Below are 23,456 nucleotides of genomic sequence, written 5' to 3'. Positions count from 1 at the left end.
TAGCTCGGAAAGTTTTCCCCACATCACTTAACCGTATATACCGTTGCGACAAGGAGAGTCTGGGGATCGATATGGTATAAAAATTTTGCATATTAAGTGAGAATTGAGCATGTTATGACGAGTTAAAAACAGGAGAAATTTTTAGAAACCGCACTCTGAGCTGCTCCAAAAATACATTGAACCCTATGGGAGCCGAAACCGTCCCTAGTGCCGAACAAAAATTCATAACTCAAAAACCGTATTTTCAATAATGTTCAAATTTAGAGGTCTTAGAAAGGACAAGTTTCTCTACCATTTAAAATTTAAATGAAGTTTCTAGGTGAAAGTATGAGGAAGTTATGGCGATTTGTTCGGCTGAAAAGTGAAAAACCCGTTTTCTGAGAAGGAATCTACAGTGTATGATGTCACCCACTCTAAGAGCCTCCCATTGAAATGAATGGAGGGATTTTGAAGGAGTGATAGAAAGGGAAGGATGAGTGCAAAAATTCCGAAAACGGAAGTGATGGGAGCCGGTACGCCCGGGTCCGACCGTCTGAAATCCCGTGTCCGTAGCTTGAAAAATGACCGAGTTAGAGCACTTTGAAAATTAATTCCATAGAAATGACTGGGGAAAAACGGAGCGATAAATGAGTGTAGCGGACGAACGAGTGCGGGTATCGGAAAGCTGTATACAAGCCCACATCGTCGCTATAGGACGCACGATTTCCAGGTGGAACGGAGTCGATAGCTCGAAAGCTGCGGGACTAGTTAGGCGGACAAGGAAACGTGGAATAATAAGAAGAAGAATAATAATAATATGACTTTCGGATAACAATATATTGCGCGCTGCTGAAGCAGCTTGCGCAACATAATAACTAGAGGTCTGCATTTCCAGGAGGAAACGCGAGATGTTGCGCCGCCTAAACCCCCGCCCCCCGATCCGCGTCTTTCCCGCTTAAAGCGAGGTCCTCGGTACGGTAAACCCGCGTGGGTCACTAGGCGACGCTTATGGTGAAGGAGTTTACTGCTAAGCCGTTGGTAGTGGGATGTTAAGAGAGCACTCTCCCACAGCAGTTTACATTGGACTCTATGGAGCTCTGTAGGCCGTGAATGGAAAACGGGGTCAAAGGTCATGAAGCGGGCGGGGTATCGGCCTATAATTTCACGTGGTGGGACCGTGGACCCTCGGGTCTGCCCGTTTGAGTTCTGGTGTCTCTAGCTCGAAAACTGACCGTGTGACGGCAGTTTAAAAGTTTGACAAAAGTTTATGGACATTTTTCCATTCATTCCTGAGGGAGTAAGGATGAAACTTCAAATGCTTATTGTGCGAAAACTATGCAACTTTTCCAAAGCTGTATACAAGCCCGCATCCCACAGGGAAGCTCTACGAATGAAACTTTGAACGGAGTCGATATCTCGAAAACTGTGGGCGGAGTTAACCGGACAAGAATGAACGATCCTCAGAATGAAGGGCAGCAAACGTAACACTAGAGGTCTGCATTTCCAGGAGGAAACGCGAGATGTTGCGCCGCCTAAACCCCTGCCCCCCGATCCGCGTCTTTCCCGCTTAAAGCGAGGTCCTCGACACGGTAAACCCGCGTGGGTCACTAGGCGACGCTTATGGTGAATGAGTTTACTGCTAAGCTGTTGGTAGTGGGATGTTAAGAGAGCACTGTCCCACAGCAGTTTACATTGGACTATGTGGAGCTGTGTAGGCCGTGAATGGAAAACGGGGTCAAAGGTCATGAAGCGGGTGGGCTATCGGCCCATAATTTCACGTGGTGGGACCTTGGACTCTCGGGTCTGCCCGTTTGAGTTCTGGTGTCTCTAGCTCGAAAACTGAGCGTGTGACAGCAGTTTGAAAGTTTGACAAAAGTTTATGGACATTTTTCCATTCATTCCTATGGGAGAAAAGATGAAACTTCAAATGCTTACTGTGCGAAAACTATGCAAATTTTCCAAAAGCTGTATACAAGCCCGCATCCCACAGGGAAGCTCTACGAATGAAACTTTGAACGGAGTCGATATCTCAAAAACTGTGGGCGGAGTTAACCGGACAAGAATGAACGATCCTCAGAATGAAGGGCAGCAAACGTAACACTAGAGGTCTGCATTTCCAGGAGGAAACGCGAGATGTTGCGCCGCCTAAACCCCCTTCCCCCGATCCGCGTCTTTCCTGCTTAAAGCGAGGTCCTCGACACGGTAAACCCGCGTGGGTCACTAGGCGATGCTTATGGTGAAGGAGTTTACTGCTAAGCTGTTGGTAGTGGGATGTTAAGAGAGCACTGTCCCACAGCAGTTTACATTGGACTATGTGGAGCTGTGTAGGCCGTGAATGGAAAACGGGGTCAAAGGTCATGAAGCGGGTGGGCTATCGGCCCATAATTTCACGTGGTGGGACCTTGGACTCTCGGGTCTGCCCGTTTGAGTTCTGGTGTCTCTAGCTCGAAAACTGAGCGTGTGACAGCAGTTTGAAAGTTTGACAAAAGTTTATGGACATTTTTCCATTCATTCCTATGGGAGAAAAGATGAAACTTCAAATGCTTACTGTGCTAAAACTATGCAACTTTTCCAAAAGCTGTATACAAGCCCGCATCCCACAGGGAAGCTCTACGAAACAAACTTTGAACGGAGTCGATATCTCGAAAACTGTGGGCGGAGTTAACCGGACAAGAATGAACGATCCTCAGAATGAAGGGCAGCAAACGTAACACTAGAGGTCTGCATTTCCAGGAGGAAACGCGAGATGTTGCACCGCCGAAACCCCCGTCCCCCGATCCGCGTCTTAAAATGTTGAAAAGACAGCCAGTATATTGTGAATGAGGTCTTTTTTAAAAATTCCACCTTAAGAAACCCTGGATAATTAAGACGTCCCCCTTAAAAATGACCTTTAAAGTGTTACAGACTGCCTGTGTATTTCTGTGGCCCTCACAGCTCTCCCCGTCAGTGTCTGCCTCTGCCCCTCCCCCTGCCCCCTCTGTGTCTCTCTCACACGCACGCTCACAGAATACAACTGACAAACTCACGATTCAATGAATTTCGACCGGGGAGCACCCTCCAAAAAATCACCCGTAGCTCGAAAACTTTTCCCAACCAAAATTGAACGAAGCATACCGTAGCGACAAGGAGAGTCTGGTGCTCGAGATGGTGTAAAAATTTTTGCACTTTGAGCGAGATTTGATGGTGTAATTACGAGTTAAAAACAGGCAAAGTTTTGAAAATTTGCGTGCAGACCCGCTCTTAAAATACATTGAGCTCTATGGGAGGAAAACCCTCCCATGTGTCAAACAAAAATTCATAACTCAAGAACGGTATTCTCAAACGGTCTGAAACTTACAAGTGTGAGAAAGGGGAAATTTCTCTAGCATTTAAAGTTTAAATGAAGTCTGTAGGTGAAAGTATAAGGAAGTTATGGTGAAATGTTCGGCAGAAAATTGAAAAAGAAAAAAAAAAATTTCAATGGGTTCCTATGGGAGCGTACCCACCCTCCGAACAAATGCTTATAGCTCGGAAAGTTTTCCCCACATCACTTAACCGTATATACCGTTGCGACAAGGAGAGTCTGGGGATCGATATGGTATAAAAAATTTGCAGATTAAGTGAGAATTGAGCATGTTATGACGAGTTAAAAACAGGAGAAAATTTTAGAAACCGCACTCTGAGCTGCTCCAAAAATACATTGAAAATTAATTCCATAGAAATGACTGGGGAAAAACGGAGCGATAAACGAGTGTAGCGGACGAACGAGTGCGGGTATCGGAAAGCTGTATACAAGCCCACATCGTCGCTATAGGACGCACGATTTCCAGGTGGAACGGAGTCGATAGCTCGAAAGCTGCGGGACTAGTTAAGCGGACAAGGAAACGCGGAATAAAAAAAATAATAATAAAAATAATAATAATAATATGACTTACGGATAACAATATATTGCGCCGCTGCTTAAAGCAGCAGGCGCAACATAACTAGAGGTCTGCATTTCCAGGAGGAAACGCGAGATGTTGCGCCGCCTAAGCCCCCGTCCCCCGATCCGCGTCTTTCCCGCTTAAAGCGAGGTCCTCGATACGGTAAACCCGCGTGGGTCACTAGGCGACGCTTATGGTGAAGGAGTTACCTGCTAAGCTGTTGGTAGTGGGATGTTAAGAGAGCACTCTCCCACAGCAGTTTACATTGGACTCTATGGAGCTCTGTAGGCCGTGAATGGAAAACGGGGTCAAAGGTCATGAAGCGGGTGGGCTATCGGCCCATAATTTCACGTGGCGGGACCGTGGACTCTCGGGTCTGCCCGTTTGAATTCTGGTGTGTCTAGCTCGAAAACTGACCGTGTGACAGCAGTTTGAAAGTTTGACAAAAGTTTATGGACATTTTTCCATTCATTCCTATGGGAGAAAACACGAAGCTTCAAATGCTTACTGTGCGAAAACTATGCAACTTTTCCAAAAGCTGTATACAAGCCCGCATCCCACAGGGAAGCTCTACGAATGAAACTTTGAACGGAGTCGATATCTCGAAAACTGTGGGCGGAGTTAACCGGACAAGAATGAACGATCCTCAGAATGAAGGGCAGCAAACGTAACACTAGAGGTCTGCATTTCCAGGAGGAAACGCGAGATGTTGCGCCGCCTAAACCCCTGCCCCCCGATCCGCGTCTTTCCCGCTTAAAGCGAGGTCCTCGACACGGTAAACCCGCGTGGGTCACTAGGCGACGCTTATGGTGAAGGAGTTTACTGCTAAGCTGTTGGTAGTGGGATGTTAAGAGAGCACTGTCCCACAGCAGTTTACATTGGACTATGTGGAGCTGTGTAGGCCGTGAATGGAAAACGGGGTTAAAGGTCATGAAGCGGGTGGGCTATCGGCCCATAATTTCACGTGGTGGGACCTTGGACTCTCGGGTCTGCCCGTTTGAGTTCTGGTGTCTCTAGCTCGAAAACTGAGCGTGTGACAGCAGTTTGAAAGTTTGACAAAAGTTTATGGACATTTTTCCATTCATTCCTATGGGAGAAAAGATGAAACTTCAAATGCTTACTGTGCGAAAACTATGCAAATTTTCCAAAAGCTGTATACAAGCCCGCATCCCACAGGGAAGCTCTACGAATGAAACTTTGAACGGAGTCGATATCTCGAAAACTGTGGGCGGAGTTAACCGGACAAGAATGAACGATCCTCAGAATGAAGGGCAGCAAACGTAACACTAGAGGTCTGCATTTCCAGGAGGAAACGCGAGATGTTGCGCCGCCTAAATCCCTGCCCCCCGATCCGCGTCTTTCCCGCTTAAAGCGAGGTCCTCGATACGGTAAACCCGCGTGGGTCACTAGGCGACGCTTATGGTGAAGGAGTTTACTGCTAAGCTGTCGGTAGTGGGAAGTTAAGAGAGCACTCTCCCACAGCAGTTTACATTGGACTCTATGGAGCTCTGTAGGCCGTGAAAGGAAAACGGGGTCAAAGGTCATGAAGCGGGTGGGTTATCGGCCCATAATTTTACGTGGTGGGACCGTGGACCCTCGGGTCTGCCCGTTTGAGTTCTGGTGTCTCTAGCTCGAAAACTGACCGTGTGACAGCAGTTTGAATGTTTGACAAAAGTTTATGGACATTTTTCCATTCATTCTTATGTGAGAAAAGATGAAACTTCAAATGCTTCCTGTGCGAAAACTATGTAACTTTTCTAAAAGCTGTATACAAGCCCGCATCCCACAGGGAAGCTCTACGAAAAAAACTTTGAACGGAGTCGATATCTCGAAAACTGTGGGCGGAGTTAACCGGACAAGAATGAACGATCCTCAGAATGAAGGGCAGCAAACGTAACACTAGAGGTCTGCATTTCCAGGAGGAAATGCGAGATGTTGCGCCGCCGAAACCCCCGTCCCCCGATCCGCGTCTTAAAATGTTGAAAAGACAGGCAGTATATTGTGAATGAGGTCTTTTTTAAAAATTCCACCTTAAGAAACCCTGGATAATTAAGACGTCCCCCTTAAAAATGACCTTTAAAGTGTTACAGGCTGCCTGTGTATTTCTGTGGCCCTCACAGTTCTCGCCGTCAGTCTCTGCCTCTGCCCCTCCCCCTCCCCCCTCTCTCTCTCTCACACGCACGCTCACAGAACACAACTGACAGACTCATGATTCAATGAATTTCGACCGGTGGGGCACCCTCCAAAAAACCTCAAATATCTCCAAAACTTTTCCAGGTCCAAAAATGAACGAAGCATACCGTAGCGACAAGGAGAGTCTGGTGCTCGAGATGGTGTAAAAATTTTTGCACTTTGAGCGAGATTTGATGGTGTAATTACGAGTTAAAAACAGGCAAAGTTTTGAAAATCTGCGTGCCGAGCCGCTCTTAAAATACATTGAGCTCTATGGGAGGAAAACCCTCCCAAGTGTCAAACAAAAATTCATAACTCAAGAACGGTATTATCAAACGGTCTGAAACTTACAAGTTTGAGAAAGGGGACACTTCTCTACCATTTAAAATTTAAATGAAGTCTGTAGGTGAAAGTATAAGGAAGTTATGGTGAAATGTTCGGCAGAAAATTGAAAAAGAAAAAAAATAATTTCAATGGGTTCCTATGGGAGCGTACCCACCCTCCGAACAAATGCTTATAGCTCGGAAAGTTTTCCCCACATCACTTAACCGTATATACCGTTGCGACAAGGAGAGTCTGGGGATCGATATGGTATAAAAAATTTGCAGATTAAGTGAGAATTGAGCATGTTATGACGAGTTAAAAACAGGAGAAAATTTTAGAAACCGCACTCTGAGCTGCTCCAAAAATACATTGAACCCTATGGGAGCCGAAACCGTCCCTAGTGCCGAACAAAAATTCATAACTCAAAAACCGTATTTTCAATAATGTTCAAATTTAGAGGTCTTAGAAAGGACAAGTTTCTCTACAATTTAAAATTTAAATGAAGTTTCTAGGTGAAACTATAAGGAAGTTATGGCGATTTGTTCGGCTGAAAAGTGAAAAAACGGCTTTTTGCCACTGAAACTACAGTGGATGACATCACCCCCACTCTAAGAGCCTCCCATTGAAATGAATGGAGGGATTTTGAAGGAGGAAAAGAAAGGGAAGGATGAGTGCAAAAATTCCGAAAACGGAAGTGATGGGAGCCGGTACGCCCGGGTCCGACCGTCTGAAATCCCGTGTCCGTAGCTTGAAAAATGACCGAGTTAGAGCACTTTGAAAATTAATTCCATAGAAATGACTGGGGAAAAACAGAGCGAAAAACGAGTGTAGCGGACGAACGAGTGCGGGTATCGGAAAGCTGTATACAAGCCCACATCGTCGCTATAGTACGCACGATTTCCAGGTGGAACGGAGTCGATAGCTCAAAAGCTGCGGGACTAGTTAAGCGGACAAGGAAACGCGGAATAATAAAAATAATAATAAAAATAATAATAATATGACTTACGGATAACAATATATCGCGCCGCTGCTTACAGCAGCAGGCGCAACATAACTAGAGGTCTGCATTTCCAGGAGGAAACGCGAGATGTTGCGCCGCCTAAACCCCCGTCCCCCGATCCGCGTCTTTCCAGCTTAAAGCGAGGTCCTCGGTACGGTAAACCCGCGTGGGTCACTAGGCGACGCTTATGCTGAAGGAGTTTACTGCTAAGCTGTTGGTAGTGGGATGTTAAGAGAGCACTCTCCCACAGCAGTTTACATTGGACTCTATGGAGCTGTGTAGGCCGTGAATGGAAAACGGGGTCAAAGGTCATGAAGCGGATGGGCTATCGGCCCATAGTTTCACGTGCTGGGACCGTGGACCCTCGGGTCTGCCCGTTTGAGTTCTGGTGTCTCTAGCTCGAAAACTGAGCGTGTGACAGCAGTTTGAAAGTTTGACAAAAGTTTATGGACATATTTCCATTCATTCCTATGGGAGTAAAGATTAAAGTTCAAAGGCTTCCTGTGCAAAAACTATGCAACTTTTCCAAAAGCTGTATACAAGCCCGCATCCCACAGGGCAGCTCTACGAAACAAAATTTGAACGGAGTCGATATCTCGAAAACTGTGGGCGGAGTTAACCGGACAAGAATGAACGATCCTCAGAATGAAGGGCAGCAAACGTAACACTAGAGGTCTGCATTTCCAGGAGGAAACGCGAGATGTTGCGCCGCCTAAACCCCTGCCCCCCGATCCGCGTCTTTCCCGCTTAAAACGAGGTCCTCGATACGGTAAACCCACGTGGGTCACTAGGCGACGCTTATGGTGAAGGAGTTTACTGCTAAGCTGTTGGTAGTGGGATGTTAAGAGAGCACTCTCCCACAGCAGTTTACATTGGACTCTATGGAGCTCTGTAGGCCGTGAAAGGAAAACGGGGTCAAAGGTCATGAAGCGGGTGGGCTATCGGCCCATAATTTCACGTGGTGGGACCGTGGACCCTCGGGTCTGCCCGTTTGAGTTCTGGTGTCTCTAGCTCGAAAACTGAGCGTGTGACAGCAGTTTGAAAGTTTGACAAAAGTTTATGGACATATTTCCATTCATTCCTATGGGACAAAAGATGAAACTTCAAATGCTTACTGTGCTAAAACTATGCAACTTTTCCAAAAGCTGTATACAAGCCCGCATCCCACAGGGAAGCTCTACGAATGAAACTTTGAACGGAGTCGATATCTCGAAAACTGTGGGCGGAGTTAACCGGACAAGAACGAACGATCCTCAGAATGAAGGGCAGCAAACGTAACACTAGAGGTCTGCATTTCCAGGAGGAAACGCGAGATGTTGCGCCGCCTAAACCCCCGCCCCCCGATCCGCGTCTTTACCGCTTAAAGCGAGGTCCTCGATACGGTAAACCCGCGTGGGTCACTAGGCGACGCTTATGGTGAAGGAGTTTACTGCTAAGCTGTCGGTAGTGGGATGTTAAGAGAGCACTGTCCCACAGCAGTTTACATTGGACTCTATGGAGCTGTGTAGGCTGTGAATGGAAAACGGGGTCAAAGGTCATGAAGCGGGTGGGCTATCGGCCTATAATTTCACGTGGTGGGACCTTGGACCCTCGGGTCTGCCCGTTTGAGTTCTGGTGTCTCTAGCTCGAAAACTGAGCGTGTGACAGCAGTTTGAAAGTTTGACAAAAGTTTATGGACATTTTTCCATTCATTCCTATGGGAGTAAAGATGAAAGTTCAAAGGCTTCCTGTGCGAAAACTATGCAACTTTTCCAAAAGCTGTATACAAGCCCGCATCCCACAGGGAAGCTCTACGAAACAAACTTTGAACGGAGTCGATATCTCGAAAACTGTGGGCGGAGTTAACCGGACAAGAATGAACGATCCTCAGAATGAAGGGCAGCAAACGTAACACTAGAGGTCTGCATTTCCAGGAGGAAACGCGAGATGTTGCGCCGCCTAAACCCCCTTCCCCCGATCCGCGTCTTTCCCGCTTAAAGCGAGGTCCTCGATACGGTAAACCCGCGTGGGTCACTAGGCGACGCTTATGGTGAAGGAGTTTACTGCTAAGCTGTCGGTAGTGGGATGTTAAGAGAGCACTCTCCCACAGCAGTTTACATTGGACTCTATGGAGCTCTGTAGGCCGTGAATGGAAAACGGGGTCAAAGGTCATGAAGCGGGTGGCCTATCGGCCCATAATTTCACGTGGTGGGACCGTGGACTGTCGGGTGTGCCCGTTTGAATTCTGGTGTCTGTAGCTCGAAAACTGACCGTGTGACAGCAGTTTGAAAGTTTGACAAAAGTTTATGGACATTTTTCCATTCATTCCTATGGGAGTAAAGATGAAACTTCAAATGCTTCCTGTGCGAAAACTATGCAACTTTTCCAAAAGCTGTATACAAGCCCGCATCCCACAGGGAAGCTCTACGAAACAAACTTTGAACGGAGTCGATATCTCGAAAACTGTGGGCGGAGTTAACCGGACAAGAATGAACGATCCTCAGAATGAAGGGCAGCAAACGTAACACTAGAGGTCTGCATTTCCAGGAGGAAACGCGAGATGTTGCGCCGCCGAAACCCCCGTCCCCCGATCCGCTTCTTAAAATGTTGAAAAGACAGGCAGTATATTGTGAATGAGGTCTTTTTTAAAAATTCCACCTTAAGAAACCCTGGATAATTAAGACGTCCCCCTTAAAAATGACCTTTAAAGTGTTACAGACTGCCTGTGTATTTCTGTGGCCCTCACACCTCTCCCGTCAGTGTCTGCCTCTGCCCCTCCCCCTCCCCCCTCTCTCTCTCACACGCACGCTCACAGAATACAACTGACAAGACTCACGATTCAATGAATTTCGACCGGTGGGGCACCCTCCAAAAAACCTCAAATATCTCCAAAACTTTTCCAGGTCCAAAAATGAACGAAGCATACCGTAGCGACAAGGAGAGTCTGGTGCTCGAGATGGTGTAAAAATTTTTGCACTTTGAGCGAGATTTGATGGTGTAATTACGAGTTAAAAACAGGCAAAGTTTTGAAAATCTGCGTGCCGAGCCGCTCTTAAAATACATTGAGCTCTATGGGAGGAAAACCCTCCCAAGTGTCAAACAAAAATTCATAACTCAAGAACGGTATTATCAAACGGTCTGAAACTTACAAGTTTGAGAAAGGGGACATTTCTCTACCATTTAAAATTTAAATGAAGTCTGTAGGTGAAAGTATAAGGAAGTTATGGTGAAATGTTCGGCAGAAAATTGAAAAAGAAAAAAAATCATTTCAATGGGTTCCTATGGCAGCGTACCCACCCTCCGAACAAATGCTTATAGCTCGGAAAGTTTTCCCCACATCACTTAACCGTATATACCATTGCGACAAGGAGAGTCTGGGGATCGATATGCTATAAAAAATTTTCAGATTAAGTGAGAATTGACCGTGTTATGACGAGTTAAAAACAGGAGAAAATTTTAGAAACCGCACTCTGAGCTGCTCCAAAAATACATTGAACCCTATGGGAGCCGAAACCGTCCCTAGTGCCGAACAAAAATTCATAACTCAAAAACCGTATTTTCAATAATGTTCAAATTTAGAGGTCTTAGAAAGGACAAGTTTCTCTACCATTTAAAATTTAAATGAAGTTTCTAGGTGAAAGTATGAGGAAGTTATGGTGAATTGTTCGGCTGAAAAGTGAAAAAACGGTTTTGGCCATGAATTCTAGAGTGGCGATGATGTCACGCACTGTACCCATCCTCCATTCAAATGAATGGGGGGATTTTGAAGGAGGAAAAGAAAGGGAAGGATGAGTGCAAAAATTCCGAAAACGGAAGTGATGGGAGCCGGTACGCCCGGGTCCGACCGTCTGAAATCCCGTGTCCGTAGCTTGAAAAATGACCGAGTTAGAGCACTTTGAAAATTAATTCCATAGAAATGACTGGGGATAAACAGAGCGAAAAACGAGTGTAGCGGACGAACGAGTGCGGGTATCGGAAAGCTGTATACAAGCCCACATCGTCGCTATAGGACGCACGATTTCCAGGTGGAACGGAGTCGATAGCTCGAAAGCTGCGGGACTAGTTAGGCGGACAAGGAAACGCGGAATAATAAAAATAATAATAAAAATAATAATAATATGACTTACGGATAACAATATATCGCGCCGCTGCTTACAGCAGCAGGCGCAACATAACTAGAGGTCTGCATTTCCAGGAGGAAACACGAGATGTTGCGCCGCCTAAACCCCCGCCCCCCGATCCGCGTCTTTCTCGCTTAAAGCGAGGTCCTCGATACGGTAAACCCGCGTGGGTCACTAGGCGACGCTTATGGTGAAGGAGTTTACTGCTAAGCTGTTGGTAGTGGGATGTTAAGAGAGCACTGTCCCACAGCAGTTTACATTGGACTCTATGGAGCTGTGTAGGCCGTGAATGGAAAACGGGGTCAAAGGTCATGAAGCGGGTGGGCTATCGGCCTATAATTTTACGTGGTGGGACCTTGGACCCTCGGGTCTGCCCGTTTGAGGTCTGGTGTCTCTAGCTCGAAAACTGAGCGTGTGACAGCAGTTTGAATGTTTGACAAAAGTTTATGGACATTTTTCCATTCATTCCTATGGGAGAAAACACGAAACTTCAAATGCTTACTGTGCGAAAACTATGCAACTTTTCCAAAAGCTGTATACAAGCCCGCATCCCACAGGGAAGCTCTACGAAACAAACTTTGAACGGAGTCGATATCTCGAAAACTGTGGGCGGAGTTAACCGGACAAAATGAACGATCCTCAGAATGAAGGGCAGCAAACGTAACACTAGAGGTCTGCATTTCCAGGAGGAAACACGAGATGTTGCGCCGCCTAAACCCCCGCCCCCCGATCCGCGTCTTTCTCGCTTAAAGCGAGGTCCTCGATACGGTAAACCCGCGTGGGTCACTAGGCGACGCTTATGGTGAAGGAGTTTACTGCTAAGCTGTTGGTAGTGGGATGTTAAGAGAGCACTGTCCCACAGCAGTTTACATTGGACTCTATGGAGCTGTGTAGGCCGTGAATGGAAAACGGGGTCAAAGGTCATGAAGCGGGTGGGCTATCGGCCTATAATTTTACGTGGTGGGACCTTGGACCCTCGGGTCTGCCCGTTTGAGGTCTGGTGTCTCTAGCTCGAAAACTGAGCGTGTGACAGCAGTTTGAAAGTTTGACAAAAGTTTATGGACATTTTTCCATTCATTCCTATGGGAGTAAAGATGAAAGTTCAAAGGCTTCCTGTGCAAAAACTATGCAACTTTTCCAAAAGCTGTATACAAGCCCGCATCCCACAGGGAAGCTCTACGAAACAAACTTTGAACGGAGTCGATATCTCGAAAACTGTGGGCGGAGTTAACCGGACAAGAATGAACGATCCTCAGAATGAAGGGCAGCAAACGTAACACTAGAGGTCTGCATTTCCAGGAGGAAACGCGAGATGTTGCGCCGCCGAAACCCCCGTCCCCCGATCCGCGTCTTTCCCGCTTAAAGCGAGGTCGTCAGTAGGGAAACCCGCGTGGGTCACTAGGCCACGCTATGGTGAAAGAGTTGTGTGCTAAGCTGTCGGTAGTGGGATGTTAAGGGAGCACTCTCCCACAGCAGCTTACATTGGAGTCTATAGAGCTCTGTAGGGCGTGAATGGAAAACGATGCATTTTGAATTCCACCTTTAAAAACAATTCCACCTTAAGAAACCCAGAATTGTATTGAGATGTCCACATTGCAGGCCAAAAGAGTCTTCAAAGCCAAAAAGATGGCCAATACATTTTAAATACCACCTTAATAAAATTCCACCTTAAGAAACCCACAATTGTATTGAGACGTCCACCTTTAAAAATGACCACTTGAAATAAAGGTTAAAATGTTGAAATGATCAGCCAGTATATTGTGAACGAGGTATTCTAAAAAAAAATTCCACCTTAAGAAACCCTGGATAATTAAGACGTCCCCCTTAAAATGACCTTTAAAGTGTTAGACACTGCCTATGTATGTCTGTCCTTCATACCTCTCCCCCTCGGTCTCTGCCTCTGCCACTGCCCCTCCCCCCTCTCTCTCTCTCACACGCACGCTCACAGAATACAACTGACAGACTCATGATTCAATGAATTTCGACCGGTGGAGCACATGAAGCGGGTGGGCTATCGGCCTATAGTTTCACGTGGTGGGACCGTGGACCCTCGGGTCTGCCCGTTTGAGTTCTGGTGTCTCTAGCTCCAAAACTGACCGTGTGACAGCAGTTTGAAAGTTTGACAAAAGTTTATGGACATTTTTCCATTCATTCCTATGGGAGTAAAGATGAAACTTCAAATGCTTACTGTGCAAAAACTATGCAACTTTTCCAAAAGCTGTATACAAGCCCGCATCCCACAGGGAAGCTCTACGAATGAAACTTTGAACGGAGTCGATATCTCGAAAACTGTGGGCGGAGTTAACCGGACAAGAATGAACGATCCTCAGAATGAAGGGCAGCAAACGTAACACTAGAGGTCTGCATTTCCAGGAGGAAACGCGAGATGTTGCGCCGCCTAAACCCCCGCCCCCCGATCCGCGTCTTTCCCGCTTAAAGCGAGGTCCTCGATACGGTAAACCCGCGTGGGTCACTAGGCGACGCTTATGGTGAAGGAGTTTACTGCTAAGCTGTCGGTAGTGGGATGTTAAGGGAGCACTCTCCCACAGCAGTTTACATTGGACTCTATGGAGCTCTGTAGGCCGTGAAAGGAAAACGGGGTCAAAGGTCATGAAGCGGGTGGGCTATCGGCCCATAAATTCACTTGGTGGGACCGTGGACTCTCGGGTCTGCCCGTTTGAGTTCTGGTGTCTCTAGCTCGAAAACTGACCGTGTGACAGCAGTTTGAAAGTTTGACAAAAGTTTATGGACATTTTTCCATTCATTCCTATGGGAGAAAAGATGAAACTTCAAATGCTTACTGTGCGAAAACTATGTAACTTTTCCAAAAGCTGTATACAAGCCCGCATCCCACAGGGCAGCTCTACGAGACAAACTTTGAACGGAGTCTATATCTCGAAAACTGTGGGCGGAGTTAACCGGACAAGAATGAACGATCCTCAGAATGAAGGGCAGCAAACGTAACACTAGAGGTCTGCATTTCCAGGAGGAAACGCGAGATGTTGCGCCGCCGAAACCCCCGTCCCCCGATCCGCGTCTTTCCCGCTTAAAGCGAGGTCCTCGGTACGGTAAACCCGCGTGGGTCACTAGGCGACGCTTATGGTGAAGGAGTTTACTGCTAAGCTGTCGGTAGTGGGATGTTAAGAGAGCACTCTCCCACAGCAGTTTACATTGGACTCTATGGAGCTCTGTAGGCCGTGAATGGAAAACGGGGTCAAAGGTCATGAAGCGGGCGGGGTATCGGCCTATAATTTCACGTGGTGGGACCGTGGACTCTCGGGTCTGCCCGTTTGAGTTCTGGTGTCTCTAGCTCGAAAACTGAGCGTGTGACAGCAGTTTGAAAGTTTGACAAAAGTTTATGGACATTTTTCCATTCATTCCTATGGGAGTTAAGATGAAATTTCAAATGCTTACTGTGCGAAAACTATGTAACTTTTCCAAAAGCTGTATACAAGCCCGCATCCCACAGGGAAGCTCTACGAAACAAACTTTGAACGGAGTCGATATCTCGAAAACTGTGGGCGGAGTTAACCGGACAAGAATGAACGATCCTCAGAATGAAGGGCAGCAAACGTAACACCAGTATATTGTGAATGAGGTCTTTTTTAAAAATTCCACCTTAAGAAACCCTGGATAATTAAGACGCCCCCCTTAAAAATGACCTTTAAAGTGTTACAGACTGCCTGTGTATTTCTGTGGCCCTCACAGCTCTCCCCGTCAGTGTCTGCCTCTGCCCCTCCCCCTCCCCCCTCTCTGTCTCTCTCACACGCACGCTCACAGAACACAACTGACAGACTCATGATTCAATGAATTTCGACCGGGGAGCACCCTCCAAAAAATCACCCGTAGCTCGAAAACTTTTCCCAACCAAAATTGAACGAAGCATACCGTAGCGACAAGGAGAGTCTTGTGCTCGAGATGGTGTAAAAATTTTTGCACTTTGAGCGAGATTTGATGGTGTAATTACGAGTTAAAAACAGGCAAAGTTTTGAAAATCTGCGTGCCGACCCGCTCTTAAAATACATTGAGCTCTATGGGAGGAAAACCCTCCCAAGTGTGGAACAAAAATTCATAACTCAAGAACGGTATTCTCAAACGGTCTGAAACTTACAAGTTTGAGAAAGGGGAAATTTCTCTACCATTTAAAGTTTAAATGAAGTCTGTAGGTGAAAGTATAAGGAAGTTATGGTGAAATGTTCGGCAGAAAATTGAAAAAGAAAAAAAATAATTTCAATGGGTTCCTATGGGAGCGTACCCACCCTCCGAACAAATGCTTATAGCTCGGAAAGTTTTCCCCACATCACTTAACCGTATATACCGTTGCGACAAGGAGAGTCTGGGGATCGATATGGTATAAAAAAAATTCAGATTAAGTGAGAATTGAGCATGTTATGACGAGTTAAAAACAGGAGAAAATTTTAGAAACCGCACTCTGAGCTGCTCCAAAAATACATTGAACCCTATGGGAGCCGAAACCGTCCCTAGTGCCGAACAAAAATTCATAACTCAAAAACCGTATTTTCAATAATGTTCAAATTTAGAGGTCTTAGAAAGGACAAGTTTCTCTACCATTTAAAATTTAAATGAAGTTTCTAGGTGAAACTATAAGGAAGTTATGGCGATTTGTTCGGCTGAAAAGTGAAAAAACGGCTTTTTGCCACTGAAACTACAGTGGATGACATCACCCCCACTCTAAGAGCCTCCCATTGAAATGAATGGAGGGATTTTGAAGGAGGAAAAGAAAGGGAAGGATGAGTGCAAAAATTCCGAAAACGGAAGTGATGGGAGCCGGTACGCCCGGGTCCGACCGTCTGAAATCCCGTGTCCGTAGCTTGAAAAATGACCGAGTTAGAGCACTTTGAAAATTAATTCCATAGAAATGACTGGGGAAAAACAGAGCGAAAAACGAGTGTAGCGGACGAACGAGTGCGGGTATCGGAAAGCTGTATACAAGCCCACATCGTCGCTATAGGACGCACGATTTCCAGGTGGAACGGAGTCGATAGCTCGAAAGCTGCGGGACTAGTTAAGCGGACAAGGAAACGCGGAATAATAAGAATAATAATAATAATAATAATATGACTTACGGATAGCAATATATCGCGCCGCTGCTTACAGCAGCAGGCGCAACATAACTAGAGGTCTGCATTTCCAGGAGGAAACGCGAGATGTTGCGCCGCCTAAACCCCTGCCCCCCGATCCGCGTCTTTCCCGCTTAAAGCGAGGTCCTCGATACGGTAAACCCGCGTGGGTCACTAGGCGACGCTTATGGTGAAGGAGTTTACTGCTAAGCTGTCGGTAGTGGGATGTTAAGAGAGCACTCTCCCACAGCAGTTTACATTGGACTCTATGGAGCTGTGTAGGCCGTGAATGGAAAATGGGGTCAAAGGTCATGACCCGGGTGGGCTATCGGCCTATAGTTTCACGTGGTGGGACCGTGGACTCTCGGGTCTGCCCGTTTGAGTTCTGGTGTCTCTAGCTCGAAAACTGACCGTGTGACAGCAGTTTGAAAGTTTGACAAAAGTTTATGGACATTTTTCCATTCATTCCTATGGGAGTAAAGATGAAACTTCAAATGCTTACTGTGCGAAAACTATGTAACTTTTCCAAAAGCTGTATACAAGCCCGCATCCCACAGGGAAGCTCTACGAAACAAACTTTGAACGGAGTCGATATCTCGAAAACTGTGGGCGGAGTTAACCGGACAAGAACGAACGATCCTCAGAATGAAGGGCAGCAAACGTAACACTAGAGGTCTGCATTTCCAGGAGGAAACGCGAGATGTTGCGCCGCCTAAACCCCTGCCCCCCGATCCACGTCTTTCCCGCTTAAAGCGAGGTCCTCGACACGGTAAACCCGCGTGGGTCAGTAGGCGACGCTTATGGTGAAGGAGTTTACTGCTAAGCCGTCGGTAGTGGGATGTTAAGAGAGCTCTCTCCCACAGCAGTTTACATTGGACTGTAAGGAGCTCAGTAGGCCGTGAATGGAAAACGGGGTCAAAGGTCATGAAGCGGGTGGGCTATCGGCCCATAGTTTCACATGCTGGGACCGTGGACCCTCGGGTCTGCCCGTTTGAGTTCTGGTGTCTCTAGCTCGAAAACTGACCGTGTGACAGCAGTTTTAAAGTTTGACAAAAGTTTATGGACATTTTTCCATTCATTCCTATGGGAGTAAAGATGAAACTTCAAATGCTTCCTGTGCGAAAACTATGTAACTTTTCCAAAAGCTGTATACAAGCCCGCATCCCACAGGGAAGCTCTACGAAACAAACTTTGAACGGAGTCGATATCTCGAAAACTGTGGGCGGAGTTAACCGGACAAGAAGGAACGATCCTCAGAATTAAGGGCAGCAAACGTAACACTAGAGGTCTGCATTTCCAGGAGGAAACGCGAGATGTTGCGCCGCCTAAACCCCTGCCCCCCGATCCGCGTCTTTCCCGCTTAAAGCGAGGCCCTCGATACGGTAAACCCGCGTGGGTCACTAGGCGACGCTTATGGTGAAGGAGTTTACTGCTAAGCTGTCGGTAGTGGGATGTTAAGAGAGCACTCTCCCACAGCAGTTTACATTGGACTCTATGGAGCTCTGTAGGCCGTGAATGGAAAACGGGGTCAAAGGTCATGAAGCGGGTGGGCTATCGGCCCATAATTTCCTGTGGCGGGACCGTGGACGCTCGGGTCTGCCCGTTTGAATTCTGGTGTCTCTAGCTCGAAAACTGAGTGTGTGACAGCAGTTTGAAAGTTTGACAAAAGTTTATGGACATTTTTCCATTCATTCCTATGGGAGAAAACACGAAACTTCAATTGCTTACTGTGCGAAAACTATGCAACTTTTCCAAAAGCTGTATACAAGCCCGCATCCCACAGGGAAGCTGTACGAATGAAACTTTGAACGGAGTCGATATCTCGAAAACTGTGGGCGGAGTTAACCGGACAAGAATGAACGATCCTCAGAATGAAGGGCAGCAAACATAACACTAGAGGTCTGCATTTCCAGGAGGAAACGCGAGATGTTGCGCCGCCGAAACCCCCGTCCCCCGATCCGCGTCTTAAAATGTTGAAAAGACAGCCAGTATATTGTGAATGAGGTCTTTTTTAAAAATTCCACCTTAAGAAACCCTGGATAATTAAGACGTCCCCCTTAAAAATGACCTTTAAAGTGTTACAGACTGCCTGTGTATTTCTGTGGCCCTCACAGCTCTCCCCGTCAGTGTCTGCCTCTGCCCCTCCCCCTCCCCCCTCTGTGTCTCTCTCACACGCACGCTCACAGAATACAACTGACAAACTCACGATTCAATGAATTTCGACCGGGGAGCACCCTCCAAAAAATCACCCGCAGCTCGAAAACTTTTCCCAACCAAAATTGAACGAAGCATACCGTAGCGACAAGGAGAGTCTGGTGCTCGAGATGGTGTAAAAATTTTTGCACTTTGAGCGAGATTTGATGGTGTAATTACGAGTTAAAAACAGGCAAAGTTTTGAAAATTTGCGTGCAGACCCGCTCTTAAAATACATTGAGCTCTATGGGAGGAAAACCCTCCCATGTGTCAAACAAAAATTCATAACTCAAGAACGGTATTCTCAAACGGTCTGAAACTTACAAGTGTGAGAAAGGGGAAATTTCTCTAGCATTTAAAGTTTAAATGAAGTCTGTAGGTGAAAGTATAAGGAAGTTATGGTGAAATGTTCGGCAGAAAATTGAAAAAGAAAAAAAAAAATTTCAATGGGTTCCTATGGGAGCGTACCCACCCTCCGAACAAATGCTTATAGCTCGGAAAGTTTTCCCCACATCACTTAAACGTATATACCGTTGCGACAAGGAGAGTCTGGGGATCGATATGGTATAAAAAATTTGCAGATTAAGTGAGAATTGAGCATGTTATGACGAGTTAAAAACAGGAGAAAATTTTAGAAACCGCACTCTGAGCTGCTCCAAAAATACATTGAACCCTATGGGAGCCGAAACCCTCCCTAGTGCCGAACAAAAATTCATAACTCAAAAACCGTATTTTCAATAATGTTCAAATTTAGAGGTCTTAGAAAGGACAAGTTTCTCTACCATTTAAAATTTAAATGAAGTTTCTAGGTGAAACTATAAGGAAGTTATGGCGATTTGTTCGGCTGAAAAGTGAAAAAACGGCTTTTTGCCACTGAAACTACAGTGGATGACATCACCCCCACTCTAAGGGCCTCCCATTGAAATGAATGGAGGGATTTTGAAGGAGGTATAGAAAGGGAAGGATGAGTGCAAAAATTCTGAAAACGGAAGTGATGGGAGCCGGTACGCCCGGGTCCGACCGTCTAAAATCCCGTGTCCGTAGCTTGAAAAATGACCGAGTTAGAGCACTTTGAAAATTAATTCCATAGAAATGACTGGGGAAAAACGGAGCGATAAACGAGTGTAGCGGACGAACGAGTGCGGGTATCGGAAAGCTGTATACAAGCCCACATCGTCGCTATAGGACGCACGATTTCCAGGTGGAACGGAGTCGATAGCTCGAAAGCTGCGGGACTAGTTAGGCGGACAAGGAAACGCGGAATAATAAAAATAATAATAATAATATGACTTAAGAAGAACAATATATTGCGCGCTGCTGCTTAAAGCAGCAGGCGCAACATAACTAGAGGTCTGCATTTCCAGGAGGAAACGCGAGATGTTGCGCCGCCGAAACCCCCGTCCCCCGATCCGCGTCTTAAAATGTTGAAAAGACAGCCAGTATATTGTGAATGAGGTCTTTTTTAAAAATTTCACCTTAAGAAACCCTGGATAATTAAGACGTCCCCCTTAAAAATGACCTTTAAAGTGTTACAGACTGCCTGTGTATTTCTGTGGCCCTCACAGCTCTCCCCGTCAGTGTCTGCCTCTGCCCCTCCCCCTCCCCCCTCTGTGTCTCTCTCACACGCACGCTCACAGAATACAACTGACAAACTCACGATTCAATGAATTTCGACCGGGGAGCACCCTCCAAAAAATCACCCGTAGCTCGAAAACTTTTCCCAACCAAAATTGAACGAAGCATACCGTAGCGACAAGGAGAGTCTGGTGCTCGAGATGGTGTAAAAATTTTTGCACTTTGAGCGAGATTTGATGGTGTAATTACGAGTTAAAAACAGGCAAAGTTTTGAAAATTTGCGTGCAGACCCGCTCTTAAAATACATTGAGCTCTATGGGAGGAAAACCCTCCCATGTGTCAAACAAAAATTCATAACTCAAGAACGGTATTCTCAAACGGTCTGAAACTTACAAGTGTGAGAAAGGGGAAATTTCTCTAGCATTTAAAGTTTAAATGAAGTCTGTAGGTGAAAGTATAAGGAAGTTATGGTGAAATGTTCGGCAGAAAATTGAAAAAGAAAAAAAAAAATTTCAATGGGTTCCTATGGGAGCGTACCCACCCTCCGAACAAATGCTTATAGCTCGGAAAGTTTTCCCCACATCACTTAAACGTATATACCGTTGCGACAAGGAGAGTCTGGGGATCGATATGGTATAAAAAATTTGCAGATTAAGTGAGAATTGAGCATGTTATGACGAGTTAAAAACAGGAGAAAATTTTAGAAACCGCACTCTGAGCTGCTCCAAAAATACATTGAACCCTATGGGAGCCGAAACCCTCCCTAGTGCCGAACAAAAATTCATAACTCAAAAACCGTATTTTCAATAATGTTCAAATTTAGAGGTCTTAGAAAGGACAAGTTTCTCTACCATTTAAAATTTAAATGAAGTTTCTAGGTGAAACTATAAGGAAGTTATGGCGATTTGTTCGGCTGAAAAGTGAAAAAACGGCTTTTTGCCACTGAAACTACAGTGGATGACATCACCTCCACTCTAAGGGCCTCCCATTGAAATGAATGGAGGGATTTTGAAGGAGGTATAGAAAGGGAAGGATGAGTGCAAAAATTCTGAAAACGGAAGTGATGGGAGCCGGTACGCCCGGGTCCGACCGTCTAAAATCCCGTGTCCGTAGCTTGAAAAATGACCGAGTTAGAGCACTTTGAAAATTAATTCCATAGAAATGACTGGGGAAAAACGGAGCGATAAACGAGTGTAGCGGACGAACGAGTGCGGGTATCGGAAAGCTGTATACAAGCCCACATCGTCGCTATAGGACGCACGATTTCCAGGTGGAACGGAGTCGATAGCTCGAAAGCTGCGGGACTAGTTAGGCGGACAAGGAAACGCGGAATAATAAAAATAATAATAATAATATGACTTAAGAAGAACAATATATTGCGCGCTGCTGCTTAAAGCAGCAGGCGCAACATAACTAGAGGTCTGCATTTCCAGGAGGAAACGCGAGATGTTGCGCCGCCTAAACCCCTGCCCCCCGATCCGCGTCTTTCCCGCTTAAAGCGAGGTCCTCGACACGGTAAACCCGCGTGGATCACTAGGCGACGCTTATGGTGAAGGAGTTTACTGCTAAGCTGTCGGTAGTGGGATGTTAAGGGAGCACTCTCCCACAGCAGTTTACATTGGACTCTATGGAGCTCTGTAGGCCGTGAATGGAAAACGGGGTCAAAGGTCATGAAGCGGGTGGGCTATCGGCCCATAATTTCACGTGGGGGGACCGTGGACTCTCGGGTCTGCCCGTTTGAGTTCTGGTGTCTCTAGCTCGAAAACTGACCGTGTGACAGCAGTTTGAAAGTTTGACAAAAGTTTATGGACATTTTTCCATTCATTCCTATGGGAGAAAAGATGAAACTTCAAATGCTTACTGTGCGAAAACTATGCAACTTTTCCAAAAGCTGTATACAAGCCCGAATCCCACAGGGAAGCTCTACGAATGAAACTTTGAACGGAGTCGATATCTCGAAAACTGTGGGCGGAGTTAACCGGACAAGGAATGAAGATCCTCAGAATGAAGGGCAGCAAACGTAACACTAGAGGTCCTCATTTCCAGGAGGAAACGCGAGATGTTGCGCCGCCTAAACCCCTGCCCCCCGATCCGCGTCTTTCCCGCTTAAAGCGAGGTCCTCGATACGGTAAACCCGCGTGGGTCACTAGGCGACGCTTATGGTGAAGGAGTTTACTGCTAAGCTGTTGGTAGTGGGATGTTAAGAGAGCACTCTCCCACAGCAGTTTACATTGGACTCTATGGAGCTGTGTAGGCCGTGAATGGAAAACGGGGTCAAAGGTCATGAAGCGGGTGGGCTATCGGCCTATAATTTCACGTGGTGGGACCTTGGACCCTCGGGTCTGCCCGTTTGAGTTCTGGTGTCTCTAGCTCGAAAACTGAGCGTGTGACAGCAGTTTGAAAGTTTGACAAAAGTTTATGGACATATATCCATTCATTCCTATGGGAGTAAAGATGAAAGTTCAAAGGCTTCCTGTGCAAAAACTATGCAACTTTTCCAAAAGCTGTATACAAGCCCGCATCCCACAGGGCAGCTCTACGGAACAAAATTTGAACGGAGTCGATATCTCGAAAACTGTGGGCGGAGTTAACCGGACAAGGAATGAAGATCCTCAGAATGAAGGGCAGCAAACGTAACACTAGAGGTCTGCATTTCCAGGAGGAAACGCGAGATGTTGCGCCGCCTAAACCCCTGCCCCCCGATCCGCGTCTTTCCCGCTTAAAGCGAGGTCCTCGATACGGTAAACCCGCGTGGGTCACTAGGCGACGCTTATGGTGAAGGAGTTTACTGCTAAGCTGTTGGTAGTGGGATGTTAAGAGAGCAGTCACCCACAGCAGTTTACATTGGACTCTATGGAGCTGTGTAGGCCGTGAATGGAAAACGGGGTCAAAGGTCATGAAGCGGGTGGGCTATCGGCCCATAGTTTCAAGTGCTGGGACCGTGGACCCTCGGGTCTGCCCGTTTGAGTTCTGGTGTCTCTAGCTCGAAAACTGAGCGTGTGACAGCAGTTTGAAAGTTTGACAAAAGTTTATGGACATTTTTCCATTCATTCCTATGGGAGTAAAGATGAAAGTTCAAAGGCTTCCTGTGCAAAAACTATGCAACTTTTCCAAAAGCTGTATACAAGCC

Source organism: Hoplias malabaricus, chromosome 1, assembly GCF_029633855.1.
Source record: "Hoplias malabaricus isolate fHopMal1 chromosome 1, fHopMal1.hap1, whole genome shotgun sequence".
In the NCBI taxonomy this organism is placed as follows: Eukaryota; Metazoa; Chordata; class Actinopteri; order Characiformes; family Erythrinidae; genus Hoplias; species Hoplias malabaricus.
Note: the sequence above shows the minus strand (reverse complement) of the source record.